Source organism: Macaca nemestrina, chromosome 4, assembly GCF_043159975.1.
Source record: "Macaca nemestrina isolate mMacNem1 chromosome 4, mMacNem.hap1, whole genome shotgun sequence".
NCBI classification, from domain to species: Eukaryota; Metazoa; Chordata; class Mammalia; order Primates; family Cercopithecidae; genus Macaca; species Macaca nemestrina.
The window spans coordinates 38,831,391-38,858,335 of NC_092128.1; the positions used below are offsets into that span (position 1 = coordinate 38,831,391).

The 26,945-nt window shown below is 35.9% G+C and overlaps 1 long non-coding RNA gene across 1 annotated transcript; it reads right to left on the reverse strand.

The window, feature by feature from the left end:
* Nucleotides 1-484: 484 nt before the first annotated feature.
* Nucleotides 485-12,044, reverse strand: LOC139362754 (uncharacterized). The gene is made up of 3 exons (XR_011622017.1): nucleotides 11,979-12,044; nucleotides 3,005-3,080; nucleotides 485-594 (listed from the first exon to the last, which is right to left on the reverse strand). It is a non-coding gene; the product is annotated as an uncharacterized lncRNA (long non-coding RNA).
* Between the last annotated feature and the right edge of the window lie 14,901 nt (nucleotides 12,045-26,945).

Below are 26,945 nucleotides of genomic sequence, written 5' to 3' on the forward strand. Positions count from 1 at the left end.
TTTTGTTGTACTTATTAATTCATGAGTTTTCTATGTACACAATTGTATCACCTGCAAATAGGGTCAGTTTTCTTTCTTTGCAATGTGTATACCATTTATTTAGAGTGTTATGTTTTAATGAACTCATAATCATATCATCACCCCTTTTAATAGCCTTCCTTTTTTTCCCTAAATTAATCCTTAGAAGGGAATATAGACTGTTCAGGATCTCTGTTTCCTCTACTCTGTAAATCTCATCTCATATTTTAACATTAACTTACTTCACAGTCTGGCTCAGCTGTTTTTAGTTTGCAAAATTTAATGTGTTTTACCTTGATCTTGGGTCTTGGTATATGCATCCTTTCCCCCATAGTTATCAGCTACTCAGCTCAAGATTCACATCCTCCAGGAACCATTGCCTCACCTCTTCAAAATGATGTCCAACTTAACTGCTTCGTCAGAGTCTGTAACAGCTCAAATGAGACCTGTTTGTGTCATTCTGTTTCTTAGCCACTGCACTGTAACTTCCTTGAGAGAAGGCACTGGCCTTTTAGCTCTTGGTCCTAAGTATCTGTTATCATGCTTGGCACATAGTAGAAATACAGTGAAGGTTTGCTGAATGAGTGAATAAATAATTAGATGTTAATATATACCTTTTTTCCATTAGAGATTATTAATCTAACTCTCTAAAATGTTCATAAAGAATCAACCTGATTTACTACCAAGATGTTCAGTGGATAAAAAAAATTTACCGGAGGCCGGGCGCAGTGGCTCAAGCCTGTAATCCCAGCACTTTGGGAGGCCAAGACGGGCGGATCACGAGGTCAGGAGATCGAGACCATCCTGGCTAACACGGTGAAACCCCGTCTCTACTAAAAAATACAAAAAAAACCTAGCCGGGCGAGGTGGCGGGCGTCTGTAGTCCCAGCTACTCGGGAGGCTGAGGCAGGAGAATGGCGTGAACCCGGGAGGCGGAGCTTGCAGTGAGCTGAGATCCGGCCACTGCACTCCAGTCTGGGGGACAAAGCGAGACTCTGTCTCAACAACAACAAAAAAAAATTTACCTTAGCAATAAGCCACACTTGTACAACTCTGTAAAAAGTACTTTCTCAATGTATTTACTATAGTTAATTCTCAAAAAGACTTTGTGAGATGTGTATTATTCCAATGTTTATTTTTCCCAAAGGGAAACAAAGCTCAAGGAGGTTAAATGATTTTCCAGGATTGTATTATACAACTAAGTGGCTGAAGCTGACTCACTGCCAGGACTTCCGACCCTAAAGTATATATTATTTTAGCTCCATAATTACATCAACAGACATCTACAATAGTAAAGTCTGCATACCAATTTGTTTTTCCCAATACTAGTGATAAATTTGCACAGATAGCTGTATACTCTCTTACTTGTCCCCGGGGTATCTCTCTGAGGTCTTTGACAGGGCAGGAAATATGTCTGTGGTCATAGGGAAGGAGAGCACCACATCTACTCCTCCCATATTTTAACCAGTTATACCAACTTCCCAGAAGGATGGATTTAAAGATCTAGATGATCTATTTTAAATAAGATAACTTTAGTATATCTGACTAGAATATACTAGTATATGTATATAGTATATAGAATAAACTAGAATATGACTAGTATATCTGACTTAAACTCTTTCCAGATAACTCATTTTTTTAGTCTCTAATAGATAATTTTTAACATAGTATCATCTTAATTTTAAAAAATAGTAGTTCCGAATTAAAAAAGAAATTCAATCAACATGTAAAATGAGCAAAACCTTTGACCAATCATTGAGTTATGTACATTAACTTTTGACTGAAGTCTAGCAGCTTCAAATTTTTATGTATTAATTTTTTTCATAAAACACTATATTTGTTTATATTGTGAACTACCAAAGAAAAAACTACTAAGGAAAAATACCAAAATATTTGATCATGGATTGTAAACATTTTATAAAAACTATGACTATGTAGAAAAAATATGTAGTATATTTTTAATTTCCTTTCTGGGTTCCATACTATTTTGAGTTTGGCAGAGGGGCTTTATCCTGTGGTAATTTTTTTTTTGTACTCTTTATTCATTGGAAAATATACACAGCTGTCTGTTTTGTTTGTTTGTTTTTAACCTTTGTTCCCTGGGGAAACAAAATCTGATATACTAGCAAGATAACGGGTACATATAAAAGTCACAGCATAGCTAAGGCTAAATACTTAAAACATATTTGAGTTTTCAAAAACTTCACAGTATCCCTAGGATATGGTCTTCAGGGAAAGGGCAGTGACCCTGTGTCTTTCTTTAGACTATTATTAAAAAGACAAGCTGGCAACCTGAGCTCAACTTCTTTTTTCCCATTTATTAATACCGTCAAAGTCTTTTGCAAAGTCCTCTTCAAAAGATCTTCCCCTTTTCAAGTTTTAGACCTTGAAGAGTTCCTATTAAAAATAACCCATTTACAGGGACTTTATTCTTCATATACAGAGAGTCTTAAATATATTTTATATAATGAAATGGACTAAATTCTCAAAGTTCCCATAATGCTATTCTGAGAATCTGTCACAATCTATGTGATTGGAACTCTGTTAAGACTAGCAAATTTGCAAATAGGTATCCAAAATCTAACCATCATATTACAGTCTCGATTCTGCCTCATGAGATGGCTGTTGTTATGAAGGAACTCAGTGGTTCTTTTAATATAAAGAATATTTGTGTTGAGAAGGTAGACCTCATGTTAACTGTTCTTGCCACCCAAAACAGAGGGCACAGTGAAACTTTGGAAGGTGTTGGATATGTCTGTTACCTTGATTGTGGTAATGGGCCAAACTCATCAAATTGTGCATATTACATATGTGCAGGTTTTGTACATCAACCATACCTTAATAAATCTGGTAAAAATAATAATTTTGTTATTAAAATATTCTTGGTATCATGAATGCTGACACACTTGTGCCTATGACTTAAGAATTCAGGGGGCAAATTAGAAGGAACACATCAGTTTCTAACTGATTATTATTGATCACTCACAGTGTGCAAGGCACCCAGTTGAATAGTGGAATGACCCGAGTTTTCAAGATCAACCTGCCCTGATGGAGCTTGACATCTGTGGGAAAACAAATGAGAGAAAGAGAGAACATGGAAATCTCTTTTAATACAAAAGTAATCTTGCTTATGAGTTTCATTTCAGAATCTGTTCCCTAAGTGTTTCATTCTCCAAGAGACTGTTTATTTGTCAGAAATGGGAAAAAGGAAAAATAAGTAGGAACATATAAATTTGCTTGTTGGACTCATTATCATATTTATAACTTTGGGATTAATTGCTATGGAAAAATTCCAGTGCCATAAACTGAGAATTGTGACTGCAAATGAGAATGAAGCAGCAAGGGTTCTGAAGAAACAAAAGTCTTATTTTTCTAAAACTGGAGAAGAGCAAATTCTTGCATATGGTACTAACAATGGCGAAAAAGATAAATTACTTCCAAATCATTTATGGCCATTGAAAACCTGAAAGAAGTCTTACAAGGTTTTCATCATTTCAGAAGCCACAGTCTGCGAGAAAACTGGCGATTAATTTGCCTGTTTACTTTCTTTAAAACCACTTGATATGCTCTAGCAAGCCACTTTGATACACAAAGTATATTCATTATTTTTATACACCATTTTGCGGTCGGTTTTAATAAACCATTCAAAGTAGTAGAGTTTAAGGAAAAGCAAAACAATAGAATTCTTAAAATTATTTAGTTAAAAGAAGATCCCTTAATTACCCCACTTTTAGAAAATGATAATATGTAATTTTTTTGTTTATGGCTTAGCCTGCATTTGGATTTTAATTTAAACAAATAAAATTATTTAATAGAGGGTTATTAAGCAGGTTTTACATTGCAGCTGTTCCAGTCCCTCAGGTAAATACTCATTGAGAGAGCTTATTAAAGTTTGTTCTACTTATTTATGTTTAAATTCTTATTCTTTTTCCCTTATGTGAAACCTTTGTGGGGGCAGAACTCCAACTGATTTTAAACAGAGTTCCATGCAGAAGGATCTGTGGAGACCAACAGACCTGGAATGCTTGTTAAGTAATTGCCTTTGATGTTCTTGATCTATATGTGTCTCATTTTCAATAGCATTTTTTTGAAATATAAGTTTTTCTCTGAATAAAGACATTTGGAAAGTATAGCTTTTTTATCCTAGCAAAGGATTGCATAGTCAAAAGGGGATAGAAAAAATAACAAATATTTTAAACATTTAAAAAATATTTTACAATAAACATATTTAAAACATGTAAAATATGAAAAAAGACGGTGGGGCGTGGTGGCTCACGCCTGTAATCCCAGCACTTTGGGAGGCCGAGGCAGGCGGGTCACAAGGTCAAGCGAGCGAGACCATCCTGGCCAACAAAGTGAAACCCCAACTCTACGAAAAATACAAAAATTAGTCGGGCACGATGGCATGTGCCTGTAATCTCAGCTGCTCAGGAGACTAAGGCAGGAGAATCACTTGAACCTGGGAGGCGGAGGTTGCAGTGAGACGAGATTGTGCCACTGCATTCCAGCCTGGCAACAAAGTGAAACTGTGTCTCAAAAAAAAAAAAAAAGAAAAAGAAAAAAGACATGGACACTGTATGATGTGAGGTGAAAATACTGTAGACAAAGCAAGTATTGCTTGCATAGTGAAAGAAATGGCAAAGTTAGAGGAGAAAGGAATTAAAAGATATATTCCAACCCTGATCCAACTTCCTCTTTGACTGTTTATTTCTCTAACCAATTTATAGAGAAAATTTTAAAAAATTCTTAATTTTATTACAGCTACATGCAGGAGAAATCTAAATAAGAAGAAACTAAGAGAAAAAAAAGACTTCTCCGACTGAAGGATTCAATAGAAAAGTAAATGAAATGTGCGTGAGATGACTTGTGAGAGAAAATGTTGCTATGCATGATGATCTGAATGTTGGGTATGGAAGGCTAAGATGAAAAAGATAAGTGACAGGTGTTGAGCCCAGTGACTGGAAGAGTAATTATAACAAACAGCAAGTAGAAGGAAAATGTATTTAGGGAAAAAGATGGCTATCTTTCATACTGGTGTGTTAAGATAGCTGTTGTAGTAGGCTCTAAATGCAGGAAGGAGGTAGAAGGGTTTAATGAAAGACTTGAGCTTACAGTCCTAGATCTTATGGAAATTTGCTCTTTGATATTAAACCTTTAGAAATTAGTATCTTGTTCTACATCCTCAATTTCACTTCCAGTTCTCTTAGATGCAGTAAGCTTATCTTGGCAGGGTAGGGGTTGGGGAGTGCTTTGAACTTATGTTTGATATCAACAGCAATAATACATTTGTGACTTCTCTCTCCCTAACTGAGAAACACATTCTCATCAAAATAACCAGTGGAATATTTCTTTAAAGAATGTAACAATAATTTAAAATTTTTGTTGTTATATATTAGGACCATGGAGACTAGAAACAAATATGCTATATATAGTCTTTTAAATCCTACATATATAAGTAAATATATACATGTAAATATATATCTACATCTATATTAACTTTCCAAATATACACCCACTACTGCCTCTCTTCATTTAGCCTCAAATACTCTGCCAGCCACCGCTACCACTGTTTCATCCCTGTGTAGACACCCTCCTCTCACTGCCCCAAGATCCACAATTCTACCTTGGTTCTCCCTCTGTTTGGATGCCCTCCCACCTACTGGGCTCTGACACAACATGCTGGGGTGCCTCCCGATAGTGATGCCTGCCTCATCATCATCCTACTTGGATTCCAGCGTCCTGTGCTGGTCTGCTCCTACTCTGGATTTTCTGCTTACCAGACTCGGCTCTAACACCCTGCTTCAGGCCATGACAGCTCAACCTACCTCCTTTCTACTTGACACCTTGACACATATTTGCATATGGTACTAACAATGACAAAGAAGAAAATTACTTAATGATATTCAGAGTGAATTATTTAGGAAGAGAATAGGATGGAAAGGGGGATAAGATATAAATACTAAATTAAGTAGAAGTAGGACTTTATGATCCTTTCAAGAGACTTTTCCCAAGTGAGTTCTATTTTTCAAGTTCTATGTAAAAGATATGCAGGAGTAATATGGGAGAGAAGGCTAAATATATTGGCTATTGTACTCCAAAGCAGAAAATACTATGAAATATTTAAGTCTGGGAGCACTGAACACCAGCAGCTGACTTTCCAGGAATCAGAAACGGATTCTTTATAGAGGATTACTTCCTGTGCAAAAAAAAGCAAAAACAAAAACCAAAAACTAATATAGTAGGCCTCAGCCTGCTATCTTTAGAAAGGTGACTTGAGGCCGGGCTTGGTGGCTCACGATTGTAATTTCAGCACTTTGGAGGACCAAGGTGGGTGGATCACTTGAGGCCAGGAGTTTGAGACCAGCCTGGGCAACATGGTAAAACCCCCGTCTCTACTAACAACACAAAAAGTAACTGGGCATGGTGGCACATACCTGTAATCCCAGCTACTTAAGAGACTGAGGTACAAGAATCCCTTGAACCTGGAGGCAGATGTTACAGTGAGCTGAGATCGCGCCACTGCATTCCAGCCTGTGCGACAGACCAAGACTCTGTCTGCTCCCCCAAAAATAAAATAAAGTAAAATATAAAATAGGAAGACTGTTTAAAAGGTTGGCCCTTGGTTGACATCTAGAAACTTGGTTCCCAGTCAACATTTAACTGATAAAGGTGGTTCATTGTGCTTTGTCTGTGCAAACAATATGGCTTATACTTAACATCTACTTTTCTTTTGGGAGTCAGGAATGTTAGTAAATTCTAGGCAGAGGGTACCTGCATGACCAGTCCCCAGCTAGGTCTCTAATGGACTTCACTGGGCAGAAACATAGCACACATCACAGATATTGCTGCATTTTGTTACTGGAAGAGGATACTGTGTGTGACACCTCATGGGAAGAAGAAAACTTAAGAAAATCACATGGATTCCTCCCAACACTGCACCTTTTCCCAGTATGATCCAACTGTGTATCCTTACTACTTTGCTATAATAAATCTTTGTGGTAAGTACACCCAAATGCTGAATCCTGTGAGTCTTTCTAGGAAATCTATGAATATGGGGGTGGTCTTGGAGCTAGCCAACACAGTCCTCAACTGAGTTTTTAAAACTCCAGTTTTACCAAGTTAAGATGAAATTTAAGAGAGAAAGCTGCCCAGAAATGACAGAAGACAGTGTAGGATAAAGCATAGAAGTAAGAACTCAATGTTGAGGAACATGGTGGGATCCACACATAATTTCTTATTTCTGAAGCATTACATTAAAGGAAGGCAGTGTCATAAAATATAAGCAGAAGGCAATGCTCAGAGGTCCTTAAAAAATATTACTTCTTAACACTTTAGGAAGTATTCTTGCTGATGAATAAGTAAGGTTGAGATATTATCAATGGATATTTGGTAAAATAAAAAAATAGGCTTTTATCATTAGTCATTTGAGCAAACTTGTTGGTGCTATTGTTGTAAGTAATTAATACACTGGAAATTCATTTACCGTGGAGCTATCTGGTATTCCACATTTTTAGATGCTGAATCATATCAAAGTGCTTTTCAACTTAATAGTTGCAATAGACTATGACATATTTTATCCTATTTATAAATTTTGATAATATGAGAAGAGGTAAATTCATAGGTGATGGATTAATATTTTTTTATGTCAAGAATTTCCCGTAGGAGATAATTTCAAAGTGATATATTACTAAGCACAATTTAACATCAACCATAGAGTGTTTCTAATGTTTAAACTGTAAATGTTATCACTTGACAAATTTTAAGGAACTTATATCTAATGATTTGAATACAATAAAATAAAAAATATCTTAATAGAATGTTATATCATTTCATAAATATTTCTTTTTGTCCAAGATATCATTTTCCTAAATGAGATGATGTTTTACATGTCTTAATAATTTTTTTTAGAAAATGTAATCCACATAATTTTATCTGAATTTATTGAGCCCAGTGATTATAAATAACACTAATTAATAGTTTTGTTAATGTTTAGGATATACATGAATCCTTTGTGGGAAGTTTCCATGATTTATCACAGATAAATTTATATTATGGAAATATAAAATGGCTAATAATATCATACTCAGTGACTTTTCACTCAATAATTTTTCTCATGCTGATTTTTATTTCCTCTGACTATTGAGTTAATTTGTCTTCTTGTCAGTCATACTTTGAATGAGCTATGCCTCACAATGCAGAGTAAATAGTCAACATTTTTTATAGTTATGGAATTTTCCCCTAATGCCTTACGTGTTGCTTGGAAAAGATGTGCTTCACTGCAGGTCAGTAAAATGGAAAAATACATGACTGAATCTGAATCTTTGGATTTATAATGTCTGCAAGGACCTTTTCATTTAGGAGAAAACATTAAGAAAGACACGACCTACCTTGCAACCAATATTATGGATAAAATCACGAAGGTAGTTGCTTTAGAGAAAGTAATATAGCACTTTTTGAATCAAAATTGCAAATATTATATGATATTTAAAAAACAGATGAAAATACATTTTGGGGATGTTAAATCAATTCCTGTATTTCAGGTACTAGTAAAATGTGACACAAATAAGACAACTAAATAAAAAACTTCTACACACTTAACAATGATGTTGAAGGTTAACATAAGATAGCATATATTTGAAATTAAACATTAATTGAATGTGAAAGTAATGTATGTTAGATTTTAAGATTCTTGTAGTTTTAAATATACATTTTTTCTAATTTTTATGTATATTAACGTTTTCATAAATTTAGATAACATTCTGACAAATTTCACTTTGCAAAAATTTCGATTGTGTATACTTTTGAAAGCCTTAATTATCCTTTTTTAGTCTTGATTTCTATCTCTCTGTATTAGTTCATTCTAATATTGCTATAAAGAACTACCTGAGACTGAGTATTTGTGAAGAAAAGAGATTTAATTGCCTCACAGTTCTGTAGGCTTAACAGGAAGCATGACTGGGTGGAGGGTGCTCAGGAAACTTACAATCATGACAGAAGCCAATTGGAAGCAAGCACAACTTACCATAGCAGAGCAGGAGAGAGAGAGTGAAGACGGAAGTGCCACACACATTTAAACCATTGGATCTCATGAGAACACACTCACTATCAAGAGAACAGCAAGGGGGACATCCACTTTTATGATTCAGTCACCTGCTACCATGCCCCTCTTCATATTTGACACATGAGATTTGAGCAGGAACATAAATCCAAACCATATCATTGTGCCCCTGGCCCCTCCCAAATCTCATGTCCCTCTCCCATTGCCAAATACAGTTGTCCCTTCTCAAGAGTCCCCCAGTATTAACTCATTTCAGCATTAACTCAAAAGTCTACACTCCAAAGTCTCAGCTAAGACTTTGGTGCCAGATAAGTCCCTTTCACCTATGAACCTGTAAGGTCAAAAACAAGTTATTATAATTATTTCCAAGATACACTGGGTTTACAGGCATTGGATAAATGCCATTTTAAATGGGAGAAATTGAGCAAAATGAAGGGGCTAACAGACCCCATGCAAGTCTGAAACCCAGCTGGGCAGTCATTATATCTTAAAGTTCCAAAATGATGTCTTGACTCCATGGCTGAGATCTAGGGCATGATGATGTAAGGGATGGGCTACCAAGGCCTTGGGCAGCTCGTCCTCTGTGACTCTGCAGGGTACACCCCCACATGGCTACTTTCAAGAGGTAGCATTGAGGTTCTGCAGCTTTTCCAGGTACACAATGCAAGCTATTGGTGAATCTACCATTCTGGGGTCTGGAAGACAATGGTCCTCTTCTCACAGCTCCACAAGGCAGTGCCCCAGTAGGGGATCTGTGTGGGACTCCAACTCCACATTTCCCATCTGCACTGCCCTAATAGAGGTACTCCATGAGGGCTGAACCCCTGCAGCAGACTTTTACGTGGACATCCAGGGATTTCTATACATCCTCTGAAATCTAGGAGGAGGTTACCAAACCTCGATTCTTGCCTTCTGTGTACCTACAGGCCCGTCACCATGTGGAAGCTGCCAAGACTTGGGGCTTGCACCCTCTGAAGCCATGACCTGAGATATACCTTGGCCCTTTTAGCTATGGCTGGAGCTGGGGTGACTGGGGTGCAGGGCACCATGTCTCAAGGCTACAAAGAATAGCAGGTCCCTGGGTCTGGCCCAAGGAACAATTTTTCTCTCCTAAGTCTTCAGACCTGTGATGGGTGGAGCTACTGCAAAGATCTCTGAAATGCCCTACAGACATTTTCCCCATTGTCTTGGTCATTAGCATTCAGCTCCTCTTTACTTATGTAAATTTCTGCAGCTGGCTGCTTGAATATCTCCCCAGGAAAAAATTTCTTTTTCTACCACATGGTCGGGCTGCAAATTTTTCAAACTTTCATCTGCCTCCCTTTTAAATATAAGTTCTAGTTTTAGGTTATTCCTTTGTTTATGCAAAGGAGCATAGGCTCTTAGAAGCAACCAGGTCTCATCTTGAACACTTTGCTGCTTAGAATTTTTTTTTTGCCAGATACCCTAAATCATCTCTCTCAAGTTTAAAGTTCCACAGATCCCCAAAGCAGGAGTACAATGCTGCCAGTCTCTTTGCTAATGCATAGCAGGAATGACCTTTGCTCCAGTTCCGAATGTGTTCCTCATCTCCGTATGAGAAGGCCTTAGCCTGAATTTCATTGTCCACATCACTATCAACCTTTTTGTCACAACCATTCAACAAGTCTCTAGGAAGTTTCAAACTTTCCCACAACTTCCTGTCTTCTTCTGAGCCCTCCAAAGTGTTCCAACCGCTGCCCATTATGCAGTTCCAAAGTAACTTCCACATTTTCAGGTATCTTTTTAGCAGTACCCCACCTCTGGTACCAGATTTCGAGTTTAGTCTGTTCTCACACTGCTAAAAAGAACTACCTAAGATTGGGTAATTTATGAAGAAAAGAGGTTTGATTGACACAGTTCCACACGCTTAACAGTAAGCATGACTGGGAGGCTTGAGAAAACTTATAAGCGGCCAAACGCAGTGGCTCACGCCTGTAATCCCAGCACTTGGGAGATCAAGGCAGGTGGATCACCCGATGTCAGGAGTTTGAGACCAGCCTGACCAACGTGGAGCAGCCATGTCTCTGCTAAATATACAAAAATTAGCCTGATGTGGTGGTGCATGCCTGTAATCCCAGCTACTTGGCAGGCTGAGGCAGGAGAATCACTTGAACCTGGAAGTGGAGGTTGCGGTGAGCCGAGATAATGCCATTGCACTCCAGCCTGGACAACAAGTGTGAAAGTCTGTCTCAAAAAAAAAAAAGAAAAGAAAAGAAAAAAGAAAACTTACAAGCATGATGCAAGGCGAAGGGGAAGCAAGCACATCTTACCATGGCAGAGCAGGAGAGAGAAAGAGAGACAGAGAGAGAGAGAGAGAGAGAGACAAAGGGGGAAGTACCACACACTTTTAAACCATCAGATCTCATAAGAACTCACTATCACAAGAACAGCAAGGGTGAAATCTGCCCCCATGATCCAGTCATCTCCCATCAGGCCCTTCATTCAATTTGACATGAGATTTGGACAGGGACACAAATCCAAACCATATCAATCTCTCCTTATAAATTCATTGTTTTATGTACTGAGTCCATACTTTGGGCCGAGGTCTGTTCTAAGCACTCATAATAAAAAGCCAACTAAACAGAGTAAGCTTGGCTGTCCTGGAGGACACATTCACATTACAAGGAAATGTTCTATTAATACAGGATGTGTACCTCTTACGAATAATTTCATTTACTTTGTTCAGAATACTATTGCCTTTTAACTACTTCAATACTATATGCCCCAAAACTACAAGTCATTTTCTTTGTTCCATAATGTGGGTGGGAAGTCACAATATACACACATTGGTGAGGAAGTCATGTGATAAGTGCACCTAATTAACAATTGGTAGCAGTTTTCAGGTGGGAGCTTGGGGAGGACTTAGGGCCTAAAGCCTCACCTCCTTTCCATGCAGATCTCTCCATGTGGTTTGGGCTTCCTCACAGTGTGGTGGCTGAGTTCCAAGGGCATGTATCCAGAGCAAGAGCTAGACAGAAACTATGTTGCTTAGATGACTAATCTTGGCTGTCACATAGTGTCACTATCAGTTTATTATTGCTTCAACAAACCCATTCAAGGTCAAAGTGAGGGGGGTTCAACACTACCCTATAATGGCAAAGTGGCAAGATTCTAGAAGATGATGTGAAACTGGAAATTGCAGTCATTTCTGAAAAGTACAATCTATTACAGCTGTAATGTATGGGAAAATATTACCATATTTCTGAGGTATAAGTTTTTGTAATGTTTATAAAATAATGAATGAACAGATACTAAAGATTTGAATTTTTTCAAAATACCCTAGGTCTTATAGCACAAAAATGATCTTTATAGAAGAGGTACAGTTACAGTAACACATCAGGACTCATTACTCAAATACTTATTAATAAACCATGGTATTGTATTAGTCTGTTTTCACACTAGTATAAAGAACTTCCCTGAGACTGGGTAATTTATAAAGGAAAGAGGCTTAATTGAATTACAGTTCCACATGACCAGGGAGGCCTCAGGAAATTTACAATCATGGCAGAAGGGGCAGCAGGCATCTTCTTCACAAGGCGGCAGGGGAGAGAAGAGAGGAGAAATCACCACTTATAAAACCATCAGATCTGGTGAGAACTCACTCACTATCATGAGAACAGCGTGGAGAAAACTGCACCCATGTTCTAATCACCTTCCACCAGGTCCATCCCTCAACACATGGGGATTGTGGGGATTACAATTTGAAATGAGATTTGGGTGGAGACCCAAAGCCAAACCATATCAGGTACAATCAAGTATAAACCTCCATTCCTGTGTTCCATTTCAGTCATTAAAAGGATGTGGTTGCTTAAATGTAATGAAACTCTATATGAGTAATGATTTACTATTAGTAGAAATGGTAACTTGAATAAACTAACCTTATAGACATTATAATAAGAGTTCACAGTCAACGTTAGAATAAATATGAAAGGGCATATATTAATACATTTGACTGTAAGAGTCAACACTAACATTTGTGGGTGGGATTTTAAACTAGGTTTATCTTTTACACATAGACATGAGTAAAGATGCCTATATCCATAAAAATCAAATACTGATCCTGTGTTATACCATAAATATCGTTTGTCAGTGTCTTTTTTTTTTTTTTTTTTTTTTGAGACAGAGTCTCACTCTGTCGCCCAGGCTGGAGTGCAGTGGCGCGATCTCAGCTCACTGCAAGCTCTGCCTCCCGGGTTCACGCCATTCTCCTGCCTCCGCCTCCCGAGCAGCTGGGACTACAGGCGCCCGCCACCTCGCCCGGCTAATTTTTTGTATTTTTAGTAGAGATGGGGTTTCACTGTGGTCTCGATCTCCTGATCTTGTGATCCGCCCGCCTCAGCCTCCCAAAGTGCTGGGATTACAGGCGTGAGCCACTGCGCCCGGCTGTCAGTGTCTTATAACTTGAAGATAACATTATCTAGATTGCAGTTGAGTTAGAATCAATTATTTTTCCTTTCACCATACATTTATTGAGTGTTTATGATCAAGGGAATATGTGTCACAGATTGTCAGACATGGTAGGGACCCTACCACTAAGGCTCCTATAATGTGGTAAAAGTAGCAAAAAATAAGAATGGAACATACGAGCAATATATCATGGGAGCAAGGAGAAGAAATAAATAAATTCTGACCTAGGAGAGAAGATGAAGAAAAATACTTTCATCCGTTAAGACTGAGCGTTAGGATAATAATGAGAGGAACCATTTTTAGATAATGAAGTGGGAAATTTGGAGTGAGGGAAAAAGGGCATTCCTTTCAAAAATAACAGTGTGGCCATTGCATCTATGATAAAAGGGTAAAAGAAGAATTTGAATTTGGATTTCTTCTGTGTTAAGGCATTAAAATTTAGTAGTTACCCTTGTAAGTAAAAATAAACTATTTGTAACAAGGTATAAAGTTACTCTCAAATCTATTAATTTTTCTTCATTCCTATTCTACTATGAACCCTCTTAGGTTTCTAAAATTGGCCTTCCTGCAACAGTTTCTTTTTCCTCCCAGATAAAGTCTGCAGTGCACAATGATATTTTGGAAATTAAAGATATAAAAAAAAGTTTTACTTCACTCCACTAAATCTTTGTTTAAGAGCTCACCATCGCCTGGAGCATAAAGTTACAATATTATCTGCTATGGTCCCACTTTCTTTTTTGCAACTGTGGACCTCCCTCCTCTTCCCCATAACCCCAAAACCACCATTAACATACACATACTGTAATATAGTCATATCACAACATTGCAGATTTTAGTCTTATTTTTGGTTGTTGTCGTCATTTGTTTCTTATTTCTTTGCACACATTGTGGCTGATTCCCTCTGATTTTAATGCCATTCCTCTCCTTTCTCTATCTGGCAACTTCTTATTCATATATATCCTACTCTTTAATTTTTTTCTTCAAAACCTTACATTGTGTGCTTTCTCCCATAGAACCTTATATTTGTATAATCATGTTTATCATATTTTACAGTATGCAAGAATGAAATAGTATTTATCTTTGCACCTCACATGACAGACAGAATAGGTTTTTTCTTCTGACCCTAAGTACAGTACTTTTTACTGCTTCATGCCACATTACCTTTTAAAAACAGGAAAACAGGAGAAGCATTTATCAAGTGACTAAACATAATTTAAAACAAGCCAAATTATGAAAAGGTAATAAAATGTCATCTTAAAAAAACTTTGACTCTATCCATCGTTTTAAAGCCACGTTTATAGGCATAGGTATTAATGAGAGAATGTGGAATTAACTGAATGACCTAAATGGCACTATAAAAATAATTTACTAGTATAAGTTTAACACAAACATTCATTGCTTATATGTGGATTTCTGCTACACAATTAGCTGAGTTACTTAGAATTGGAATTCAGGATGATGAACGGTAATGCTATCTTTTCCAAATTTATTAGACTTGTATGAAACTCTCTGTCTTCAACACTTTGTTGGCATTACTCTTACCCATGAATAGAATACTGCTAGTGAATTTCCACTTATAGTAAAAAAATGTATTTGAGGAAAGAAAAATATCATTTGACTTCAAGTCACAAACTTCAGAGTGTCTAGACTCTACATAGATATATTCTCTCATCAATTTCTGTTTATAAAATATACTTGTCATTGAATTTTTATGTTTAGGCAGACTCTTACAATCTTTAGGCAGATTACATTAAGCTATTGAGCCCATTCATATGTATGTCAATAGGAATATATTCAGCTATATACGATTTTACACTCATTTGAGCAAAATAAAAAATCTGCAGAAAGCATGCAACACATAAAACTATAATTTTGGAGCTTGAAAAATTGAACAAGTGGATAATATAAGCAGTCATTAATGCACATTTAAAACATCTTTAATAAAAACTACTATGATTAATCCTCAACTTACCAAAGGTTTTTGAATGAGATGTATAAAAAATACAGCAGATCATAAACCACCAGTCCAACAAAATCATTTTAATATATGTATTATTCAACTGGGAATCACAGATAGTCTAGATAACACATTAAAGGGTGAAAGTAGTCAGCACCTCACAACGTATTGTTTTCATTTTTGGTGGTGAAAACATGGATGCACTGTGCTTCAGTCCTTAAATCATTTTCTGATGGGATATCAGTAAAACTGGCCTGAATTTTTCACTTATATAACAATGTGCAAACCCTTCAAATAAGAGCAAATGTAATCATTAAAGAACTATTATGATGAGCTTAATTTGATGGAAACAAAGTAAAAGTTAATGTTTTATATGCAAATAATAATTATATGGCTTTTGTAGTCTAACCTATATTGCCATAGTCACTGACTCATAATCAGTTCAATGCTTATGGACCCAGCAAAGGTGGTCATTTCTGGAAATAGGAAGTAGAAAGGACAAATATTTGGAAGCAACTGAAATTCAAACATATTTTTCATAAAATACATCCATACATCTCTATAAATTCCCATGAAAATATATTTCAGGTTGGATAGAGTCTAACTGTGGGACATTTATAGAGTTCTAATAACTTCTGTGTTTCTTTTAATATTAAAACAGGTTAATTTCATTTGATATATAGTAGAATGCAAGCATACCATGAACAGAGTATCGCTTCTAAATATAAACTTTAATAGCAGAAAATTTACTTCTGAAGGAACCATGACAGCAGGAATGTCATGAAGACATGGATTTTCTCCTCTGCTAAGTCTAATACTTCCGTTTTGAGGTATCTTGGAATGTTGTTAGAGAGATGGGTAGTTTGAAAATGGGGCTAGGAAGACCAGCTCATCTTCAGCGCTGGCCTAAGTAGAGGTCACACCACAGAACATGAAAGGAAGTGATTGTAAAAGATATTGGTCTACTGAATTATTTCCTTGTAATAGCTTTATCTGGTTTTGCTATCAAAGTAATGCTGCCCATATAAAATAAGGTTGGAACTGGTTCCTCTTCCTCTATTTTCAGGAAGACATCTAGTAGCGTATTATTATTTCTTCCTTAAATGTTTGATAAAATTCACCAATGAAGCCGTCTTGGTATGGAGTTTTCTCTGTGGAAGGAAGTATTTAATTACAAATTCATTACAAATTATGTATAAAGCTATTACTTTCTATTTCATGTATATAAAATTACATGGACCAGGCATGGTGGCTCATGCCTATAATCCCAGCACTTTGGGAGGCCGAGGTGAGCAGATCACTTGAGGTCAGGAGTTGGAGACCAGACTGGCCAACATGGTGAAACCTTGTCTCTACTAAAAATATAAAAATTAGCCGGGTGTGGTGGTGGGCTGTAATCCCTGCTACTTGGGAGGCTGAGGCAGGAGAATCACTTGAATCTGGGAAGCGGAGATTGCAGTGAGCAGATATCGTGCCACTGCACTCCAGCCTGGGAGACAAAGTGAGACTCCATCTCAAAAAAAAAAAACCAGGAAAGCAATTATATGATATTTCACTTATATGAAATATAAAGTGTTAGTATCTATTGGTCATGAAATAATATTTGTCCATCAAGTAATTTGTCTGTAATCTCCAAGGTTTCAAACAGTTGTTGGGGATAAATTTGCTTATATTTATTTCACCCAGTATGAACAGAATCTGCAGTGATCTTCTGTCTATAATTCTTAATATTAAAAATGTGTCATCTCTTTTTGTCTTGACAATTATAGCTACAGGTTTATAAATGGTATGGATTTTTCAATTTTGAGGGCTTTTTATTACCCTTCTCTATTGTGTACTCATTTGCATCTTCATTGATTTCTGCTGTTTACTATTTTTTTTTTCCTTTGCTTAGGTTAGGTTTAATTTTCTTTTTAAAGAATCTTATTAAGGCAAATGATCAGATTTCTTATTTTATGCTTTTCTTATTTTTTAATGTAAGTATATGTAACATAAATTTTCTTATATTGAATGCATTAGTTGCATCCCAGCTTCAGCTGCAAAATTTAATTTTGTTAAATTTTCAGTTTAATTGAGTTGAGTTCTTCCTGAATTTCTCTTTACCCCACATGATAGGTAGCAGTGTGTTTGTTAATTTCCAAAATTTTGGCAATTCTCCAAGTAACTTTATTGTTGATTTATTGATTAATTCCATTTTGGTTAGAGAATATACATTGCATGGCTAGAGTTCTTTAAAATTCATTATGATTTATGTTATTAAATAGAATATGGATTATTTTGGTGAGTGTTCCATGTGTGATTCAAAGAATTTGTATTCTGCTATGCTTTGGTGGAATGTACTATAGATACCAATTAAGACAATTTGAGTGATAGTTTTTTACTTTTTTCAGATCAGCTATATTCTTACTGATTTATCTGCACATACTCTATCCATGACTGAAATCTCAAAGTATAATTTTAATTTGTTTATTTGTCCTTAGTTATATCACTTTTTGCTTATGTATTTTGGAACTCACTTATTTGGTACATACACAACTGGAATTATATTGTCATCTTGATTGATTGATCTGTTGGTCATTATGAAATATCACTATTTCTGTTAACACTTTTGTTCTAAATTATATTTTGCCTGATATTAATATAGTGTTTCCAACATTTTATGTTAGCATTTGCATACTTTATATTTTTATTTTTCATTTAACTTATTAGTGTATTTCTATTTAAAATGCATTTTCTTCAGAGGCATTAGTTGAGATTGCTTTTTAAATGCAGTCTGAAAATCTCTGCCCTTTAATTGGAATTTTCAAATCATTGACATTTAATGTAACTTTGAATGTGGGTAGGCGTAAATCTACTATCTTGCTCTTTGTTTTCATTTTTTTCTAACTAGAATTTGTCTACTTTATCTCTTTTCCTATATTATTTTTTCATGACTTTAATATTTTTCAAATATAATTTTATATCTACTATTGTTTGTATAGGTCAATCTGTTTTATTTTTAAGTTATTTTTAATATTCAACTTTATTTTCACTATCAACTTATTATCTATAACTTTTTTGTTAATACTGTTTAAGAGTGTAAGACATACATCTTTACCTAATTATAGTACACCCTGAAATATTGTATCACTTCTCATATATGATACTTAAGCACCATACTTCCATTCTTACGCTCCTGTTTTCATGCAATTTTGTCACAATGTTTATTTATATTTAAGTAACATGATCTTCAGTGTATACTTTTGGGCCTTTTAAAGGAATTAGAAATAATGAAAACTATTTTTGTTTAGTCACATATTTGTTATTTTAACAGTCTTTATTCCTTTCAGGAAATACAAATTTTCATCTGCTATCATTTTCTTCCCACCCGAGGAACTTCCTTTAACATTTCTTGTGATGTTTGTCTGTCAATGACACATCCATTTAGCTTTTATCAAATTTTTTTTTTACTTCACATTTATTTTTGAAGTAATTTTTGATTATATACAGTATTCAATGTACACACTCCTGTCTGCCTATAAAGATGACTTTAATTCTTTTTCAATTTGTAAGACTTTTATTTTGCCAAGTTTTTACTTATAGTACTCTAAAGCTATTCCATTGTCTTTTGGCTTGCATAGTTTGCTTAAGGTGTCTGTGGTTATTTTTGGCTTTTATCTAGGGTTCACTATACATTATGATTTAGTATTTTTTTCTGGCCTCTTGTAAGAATTTCTGTTTATCTTTGGTTTTAGCAATTTAATTTTGTTGTGGTATGTATGTGTGTGTGCCTTGCCTAGGCTTCATTGATTTTTGGAACTGTGGGTTTATTAATTATTTTAGTAGAGTTAGAAGAATTTTTACTATTGTATCTTTACATACTTTCCTGCCAACTCTTCTTCCTAAGAATATATGTGTATATATGATAGACCACTTAATATTTTCCTATGGGCCACTAAAACTATGTTCCTTTTTCATTCTTTTTTACTCTGTTTCATTTTGGATAGTTTCTATTGCTATCTTTAAGATGATTGATTTTTTGTAATATGTAATTTGCTGTTAAATACTATCTCATTATTGTATATTTCACATCTAAAAATTGCATTACGCATTTCTTATATTTTCCATTTATTTTTCTCAATAAGTTCGTGTTTTTCTTTAAATATTTTAACACATTTGTAATAAATTTTTTAACATCTTTGTCTTTTAGTACCACCATCTTTGATACTTCTGGACCTTTTTCTATTGGCCGATTTTTTTTCTTTTGGGCATGGGTCACATTTTCTTGCTTCTTTGCTTTTATAATACATTTTGTGATTGTGTACATTGTGCGTGTTGTATAGTTGTGTTTCTAGATTTTGCTGTTTCTTTAAAGAATGTCAGTTTTAACTTTTTATGTATTTAAATTATTTGCATACTCTTTGATCCCTTTCAGGTCTGTATTTACTCATTGCTCATGCGTGGCTAGCATAGCTTTTGTTCCAGGGAGAGCTTAGCACTACTACTAAGGCACTGATCCTCTGGCTACTTTGCTGAATGCCCTGCCTAGTCTTAACCAAAATGTTTGTGAAACGGTGGTGGTAAAGTGGAAGCAATTAGGCACTGTATTAGTTTTTTATTCCTGAATAACAAATTGCCACTAACTTAGCATTTAACATAATATCTATTTATTATACCATGGTCTGCTGGTCAGAAGGTCAGCACAGTGTGATCAGGTTTTCTGCTCAGGGTATCACAAAGCTGAAATCAAGTCATTGGCTACATTCTTGCTTGGAGACTCTGGGAAAAAATCTACTTCTAGCCTCATTCCTGTTGGTAGAATGTGGTTCCTTGACAGATATAAGGCTGATAAACCCATATTACCTACTGTGAGCCAGTGCTGTCTTGATTCTTATAAGCCAATTTTATTTTCCTTACCATACAGTCCTCTCCATCGTGAAACCAGCAGTAGTGCATGAAGTCTCTCTCATGTTTTTCATGCTTTTTGTGAATTATATTTCTGTGACCAGTTAGATAAAACTCTCTGCTTTAAAGAGCTTTCTTGAGTAAGTTAGGCCCACCTGGGTAAACTAACGTTCTTAAAGTCCACTGTACCACATAACACAATGATGGGCTCTAATCCATCATGTACATGGTTCCGTGGATTATTATGGTGTGTTCACCCCAGAATGGAGAAATTTCAAGGCCATCTTAGAATTCTACCTACCACAGCACTAAAGTGTGAAGTTTTTGTTTTTGTTTTTTTAAATGGAAAAGATTAAAAGCTCTATCATGAGAATGTATATAGTGTATCTCTTTTGGAGCAGTAGGAGATGATGGAAACATTGAGGGTGCTGATCTGACTAGAGTGTGATTTATCTTTCTTGAAAATACAAGAAAAATGAGATTGAATTTATGAAATATCTTGAAAGTCAGGCAAGGATCTCTGGCCTTGATGTAATTGTTAATAAAAAGTTCAAAAGGCTGGGCACGGTGGCTCACACCTGTAATACCAGCACTTTAGGAGGCTGATGGGGGGAGGATTCCTTGAGCTCAGTAGTTTGAGGCCAGCCTGGGCAACATAGTGAGACACCGTCTCATTCTGTTTTAAATTAAAAAATAAAAAGTTCAAAAGCAGGGACAAGGTATGATAAAAGATTTGTTTTGTGAACATTTGAAAGAAATCAGGCACATTCCTCAGCCCCGGGCTCAACACAAACAGGCCCAGTACAAACACATCCCACCATATATCTCTCAACACAAACAGGCCCAGTACAAACACATATATCTCTCTATTTCCTGAGCCCAGTACAAACACCACCTGGAAAATCTCCTATAAGAACACAGCCGTTTGTAGTTTTACTGAAAGCATGGGAACCAATAGAAAAACTACTAAATGTATAACTTAAAATGTAAACCAATTGTAATGCTGTAACCAAAAGAATTCCTTTGTTCCTCTGTAATTTTACTATCCTATCTACCTCGGGCTATAAAAGGCAAGCACTCGCATTGTTCAGGGCCCTCTTGTATGCTGTGGAATGGAGGGACCAAGTTCGAACTTGCAGTAAAGATCCTTGCCGCTTGGCTTTGACTCTGGACTCTGGTGGTCTTCTTTGGGGAACAAATGGTCTGGGCATAACACATTAGTCTGAAGATAGGATAAATTGGAGAAGAAAAATCTGGGGCTAAAGCCCCAGAGATCACTTATCAGTTTTTAGTGAATTCACTGACATTTACAGAACAAAGGTGATATTAAGTCATTTCCATAACATGTAAAGTATCTCAGCCTTAGTATTATATGAACATATGATTTAGATTTTTTCCCACTATTTATTAGAGTGTTTTCTTCTTGTTCTGTGGTTTAATGTTCTACTAAAATGTTTCCATTGAAGAACAGTAGGAGCATCTTTGAGCAAGTTATCTAGTCCCTGACATTTCCACATTTCCTTGCCTGTTAAGTGGGCTAAAGAGGGTGGCTTCCAGAAAGGTCTAACCCAGAGCCTGACACTTAAATGTCCTCAAGAGTATATTGCTTCAGACTTTTGATTTACTCTCTCAAATATTATTGAGCATCAGCTACATGACAGACAGTGAAGGTGCAGCAGTGAACAAAATAAAGTCGCTGACTTCATGGAATACATAGTCTTCCGTGATGACAAAATAAACAGGTAAATAAACAAATACATAAATATAAATACAAAAAGTATGGATAAATTCTATGAAGACAACGAAGAAAGAATGGAAAGAGCAAGAGGAGACAGACAGACACACACACACACACACACACACACAAGAGAGAGTGATTTTTAGCTAGGGAGGTCAGGGTGGACCCCTCCAGAAATATGCCAGTCAAGCCGAGAACTTAAAGAAGTAAGAGAAAAGTAAACGTGAATATTTGGAAACAGAGCATTCCAGGAAGATAAGAGAAAACGCTAAAGCCAAGAGAAAAGGGCCTCATTGGCATTTTAAAGCAAGAACAGGGAAATCAGCATTCTTGGAAGTGAGTAAGAAAGGAATAGAATGATATAGGATGAAGACAAATTGGTAAGAGAGACAGGTTCAGATCAATAGGGTGTTGTGACCATACAAGTACTTAGACTTTTACCCTGAGTATGCTGGGGAAACACTGGTCAGTAAAGAGGAGGAGTTACATGATAAACTCACATGCTGGATATCAGGTTCAATTTTATATGTATATACATAATATATATATATAATATTAATGGATAATTATATATATAGTTTTTCCCCTTGAAGTTACCATTGAGAAACACAGGTGCCTGACAACATTGAAGTATTAGTTTTTGAGATGTGGTGGGATTTTTCTGCATTATAGATTTTGCATTTTTTTGCACTATCATTAAATGCTTATGTTACATGCCCCTTCCCCATCTCCCTCATGCTTCTAGATTACAGTTAGCTTTATGGGAATGTGACCTGTGCAAATTGTATCATTCTGGTTTAATGCTCTGCAGTAACTGTCTTTAAATCCTTAATTATTACATTGTGATCTGATGTTTTGTTAAGTGAAATATGATGGGTAAATGGTTCACGGGAATGACCAGAAGATATGCACAGGAGAAATAAAAATGTTTTATATTTAGTGCCTTTTTCTGTTTTTCTGAACAAGAGCCCCATTTTTTTCATTTTGCCCTACGGCCTATCAATTATGTAGCTGGTCTTGCTTATTTAACCTTAGTTCCCAGCTTTTCTTCCTTATATGGATGAAGGATCAGATGAGGGCATTTTACTAAATACTATAATGGACACAAAGGAACAATTACTCCATTCAGGTCTTTTTTGGGAATAAAGTTTTACACTCTCCCATCAGATTTCTAAGTAGAATAAACACTTGCGCTACAGAGAAAGAGAAGGTAAGACTTCACTTCTGGGCAATTTACACCTACAAAAGGGCTCAGCTCTCTATTGATCTTGTATCCTACTCATTCTTTTTGCAAGGTATGGGACTGGGTGCTTAAGATGTAAACATCTTAAGTAATCATGACTTATTAATTATCTTTCAAATATGTATTCTTTGCTGAGTCCTCTTCTAAACACTTTGAGAGTGAGCATTAACCCATTACAGCAATAACTTTATGAAGTAGGTATTGGTAGAATTCCCATTAAATAGATGAAGAAATAAATAAACAGATAGATTAAAATACATTTCCAAGATTATACAACTAGAAATTAAGTTTCAAAACCATAAAATAAAATGATGCCGGGCCAGAACCTATACCCTAAATCTTATTCTGCACTAAACAATAGCACAGCTAGCAATACAGTTCCATGGGAGTTTAGGAGAGAAAGTTGGCTTCTGTGCTGACCTTAGAAGCAAAAGTCAGTCCTCGCCAGACACAATTATGAAAGAATAGAGGCAAAGAAGCATTGTTATTCCTCATTTTAATGACATACATGTATAGCTTAGAAGCTGAAAAGAAACTTAGTCGTTACTTAGTGCAAGTCACTCTTTTAAATTAAGAACATGGGAAGCAAACAATAATTGATTCTAAAAAGTTAACACAGCTAATTAGAGAGAAGTTTGGGAATAAATCTAAGTTTCCTGATTTCTGCTTCACAGCACTTACTCGAAACCTCCTACTTTGCATGCATACTGGGCAGATTGTTCTATTATGTGCTATTTGCACAAGACTCAGTCTTCTCCAACAGGGTCGTTCATCATTCTGAGGGCAGGAACTACAGAATATTGACTGCAGTTCCCAGAACAAAGGTAAATGATACCTACCAGATGACCAAGGATGTTACCTCACAGTGTTTGCTCTTTTGTTTTGTTATATTTAAGAAATCAACAAGCATGGTACATTCATTTCAATTAATGAAATGTAATAAATTTCATTTCATAAAATTTTGAGTATATAGCATGAGCTGTGATCTATTCCAGGTGACAGAAATACAAGGATGAATTGTATATGATAATTCAAAACAGAGTTACTGGAACACATCATCCTGTCTTGCTATTTGATGGCTTTGCTTAGAATGCCCTCTCCAATAATATCTTAATAATTTCAACTGCTTTTACCTCTAAGAAGCCTTTCTTTACCCCAGAGCTGAGGTGGACGGAGCTTAAAATTATGTTCTTTCTACACCCCATCTGCCTTGTTCCCACCACCATTGTAGCACTTAGCATACCATATTGTGTCATGTTTATAAAAGCTTACCACTTCTGCTAGGCTTGGAACATTGGGAGGTCACTCTCAAATTTTCATATTTAAATTTGCATCCTCATCCAAGCACAACTGAACCCAAGCAAAATAACTGACACATAATAGTTACAGAATATGCATGCATTGAATGAATTAAGCAATGTTAAATAAATACTAATATGTTTTGATCTCAACAGATAAATGGACTTAAAAATTGGGAAAAGTGCTTTTCAAAAACCATTGAATTAAATTGATAATGTAATAAAAAAGCACTGACTGTTTTCTTGGTTCTTGTTTCTTCTCCTTCCTTTTTAAGATTATCAATAAATTGTGAGACTTGTGTAGGTTAAATTAATAGAAGCAGATTTTACCTTAATTTGAGGTTGAAACAGTTCCAATACTCATTTCTGAATGGATCATTGAGTGCATGAAATGTATCATTTGGATAATCTAACACACATTTATTGAATTGGCTTCATGTCTACTGAGCTGGAATCTAAAATGGCATGAGGATGAACCAGAATACAGGTACCAAGTAAGCAGAGAAAGTGGAAATCCTGAGAGATGATTTAAAGGAAGAAATGGTAAAATTGATCGGCAGGTTGGATAAGGCAAAATGATGAAGGAGACAAGAAGTGGACTACTGTCTAACCTCAGCAATCAGAAGTGTGATAGAATATTAAGAAACAGGGAAAAGACACATATCCTGGGAAGAAAGAGGAGTTTATATATGGACATTCTTATTTTGATATAGCAGCTGATCATTCATATACATACATACACATTTGATTTCTCCAGAAAACCCACTGAAACATAAAAGAATACATTTACTAAGATATAGATTCACAAGATCAGAAGAAAAGGAAAGGAAATGTTGCCAACACAATTTTCGAAACCGAATTGCAGAAATACAAGTGGTAAGTTAACTAGCATTCCTGTTAAAAGTAAAATTTAAATCAGCAGTAGGGAATACCAAGAAACAATCAAGTTTATATCACATGATCCCCAAAACTCTTGTCACTTAAAGGTTTTTCTGAAAATGAGAGAGGTTTGAAATCAGGAGAATTATTTTAAGACTGTTTCACAAGCAGTCAGATTCCTCGATCACTCTCAACTTATTGCAGCTGGGTGACTTCCCCTGCCAGACATCAAGAGCAGAGCAGAAGAGTGGGTAAAACAGAAGATGCTCTGTTTTATTCTCTGTGTTTCACATACAAGCTAGATTTCTCCTTCTATATCTGGCTTATTGCATGTAGAATGTCCTCCAGGTCCATCCATGTTGTGGCAAATGGTAGGATCATCTTTTTAAGGCTGAATATCTGTGTGTGTGTGTGTGTGTGTGTGTGTGTGTGTGTGTGTGTGTGTGTATTCAGTTGTTCCTCAGTATCCATGGAGAATTGGATCCAGGGTCCCTGCAGATGCCAAAATCCAAGGATGCTCAAGTCCCTTATATAAAATGGCATAGTATTTGCATATAACTTTCACATATCCTTGGTCTTCAGTGTAGCTACATCACTTGGATAGAAAACTTAAAGGTTTAAACTACAGTGGTTTTCTAAATAATAAGTTGCCCAATTTAAATATTTATTTCCTGTTGTAATCATATTGAAGCTTTAATTCCTTGTTAAATGAGAAGCACGGTGACCATATTCATCTCCTTCAGTAGCCCCCCCCAAAATTTTAAACGGTACCTCCTTTAAAGTGGTAATTGTTGAAAATTATTGAAATATATTAGAAAGTTAAAATTTTTAATGATACTTTCAAAATTAGATGTTATCATGGTGCTACGTTAGTTTTTTTGGATATGATTTTACTTTACTATTGTTATAGTAGATATATTATTAAAGTGTAATTGTTTTTATGTGTTCAAAATAAAAGAATTCAAATTTAACTTTCAACCTTTATGGGAAAAAAATAGAAAAAGAAAGAGTTATGGTTGGGGCAAAGCCTTCAGTCTCCCTCTCCAGTCTATAAGTGTTCATCAATTAGACCATGCAAAACATTTTATGCTCATTCTGATTTTTTTTTTTTTTTTTTTTTTTTTGAGATGGAGTCTTGCTCTGTCGCCCAGGCTGGAGTGCAGTGGCCAGATCTCAGCTCACTGCAAGCTCCGCCTCCCGGGTTCATGCCATTCTCCTGCCTCAGCCTCCCGAGTAGCTGGGACTACAGGCGCCCGCCACCTCGCCTGGCTAGTTTATTTTGTGTTTTTTAGTAGAGACGGGGTTTCACCGGGTTAGCCAGGATGGTCTCCATCTCCTGACCTCATGATCCACCCGTCTCGGCCTCCCAAAGTGCTGGGATTACAGGGTTGAGCCACCGCGCCCGGCCTCATTCTGATTTTTAACATAATGTTATATAATGA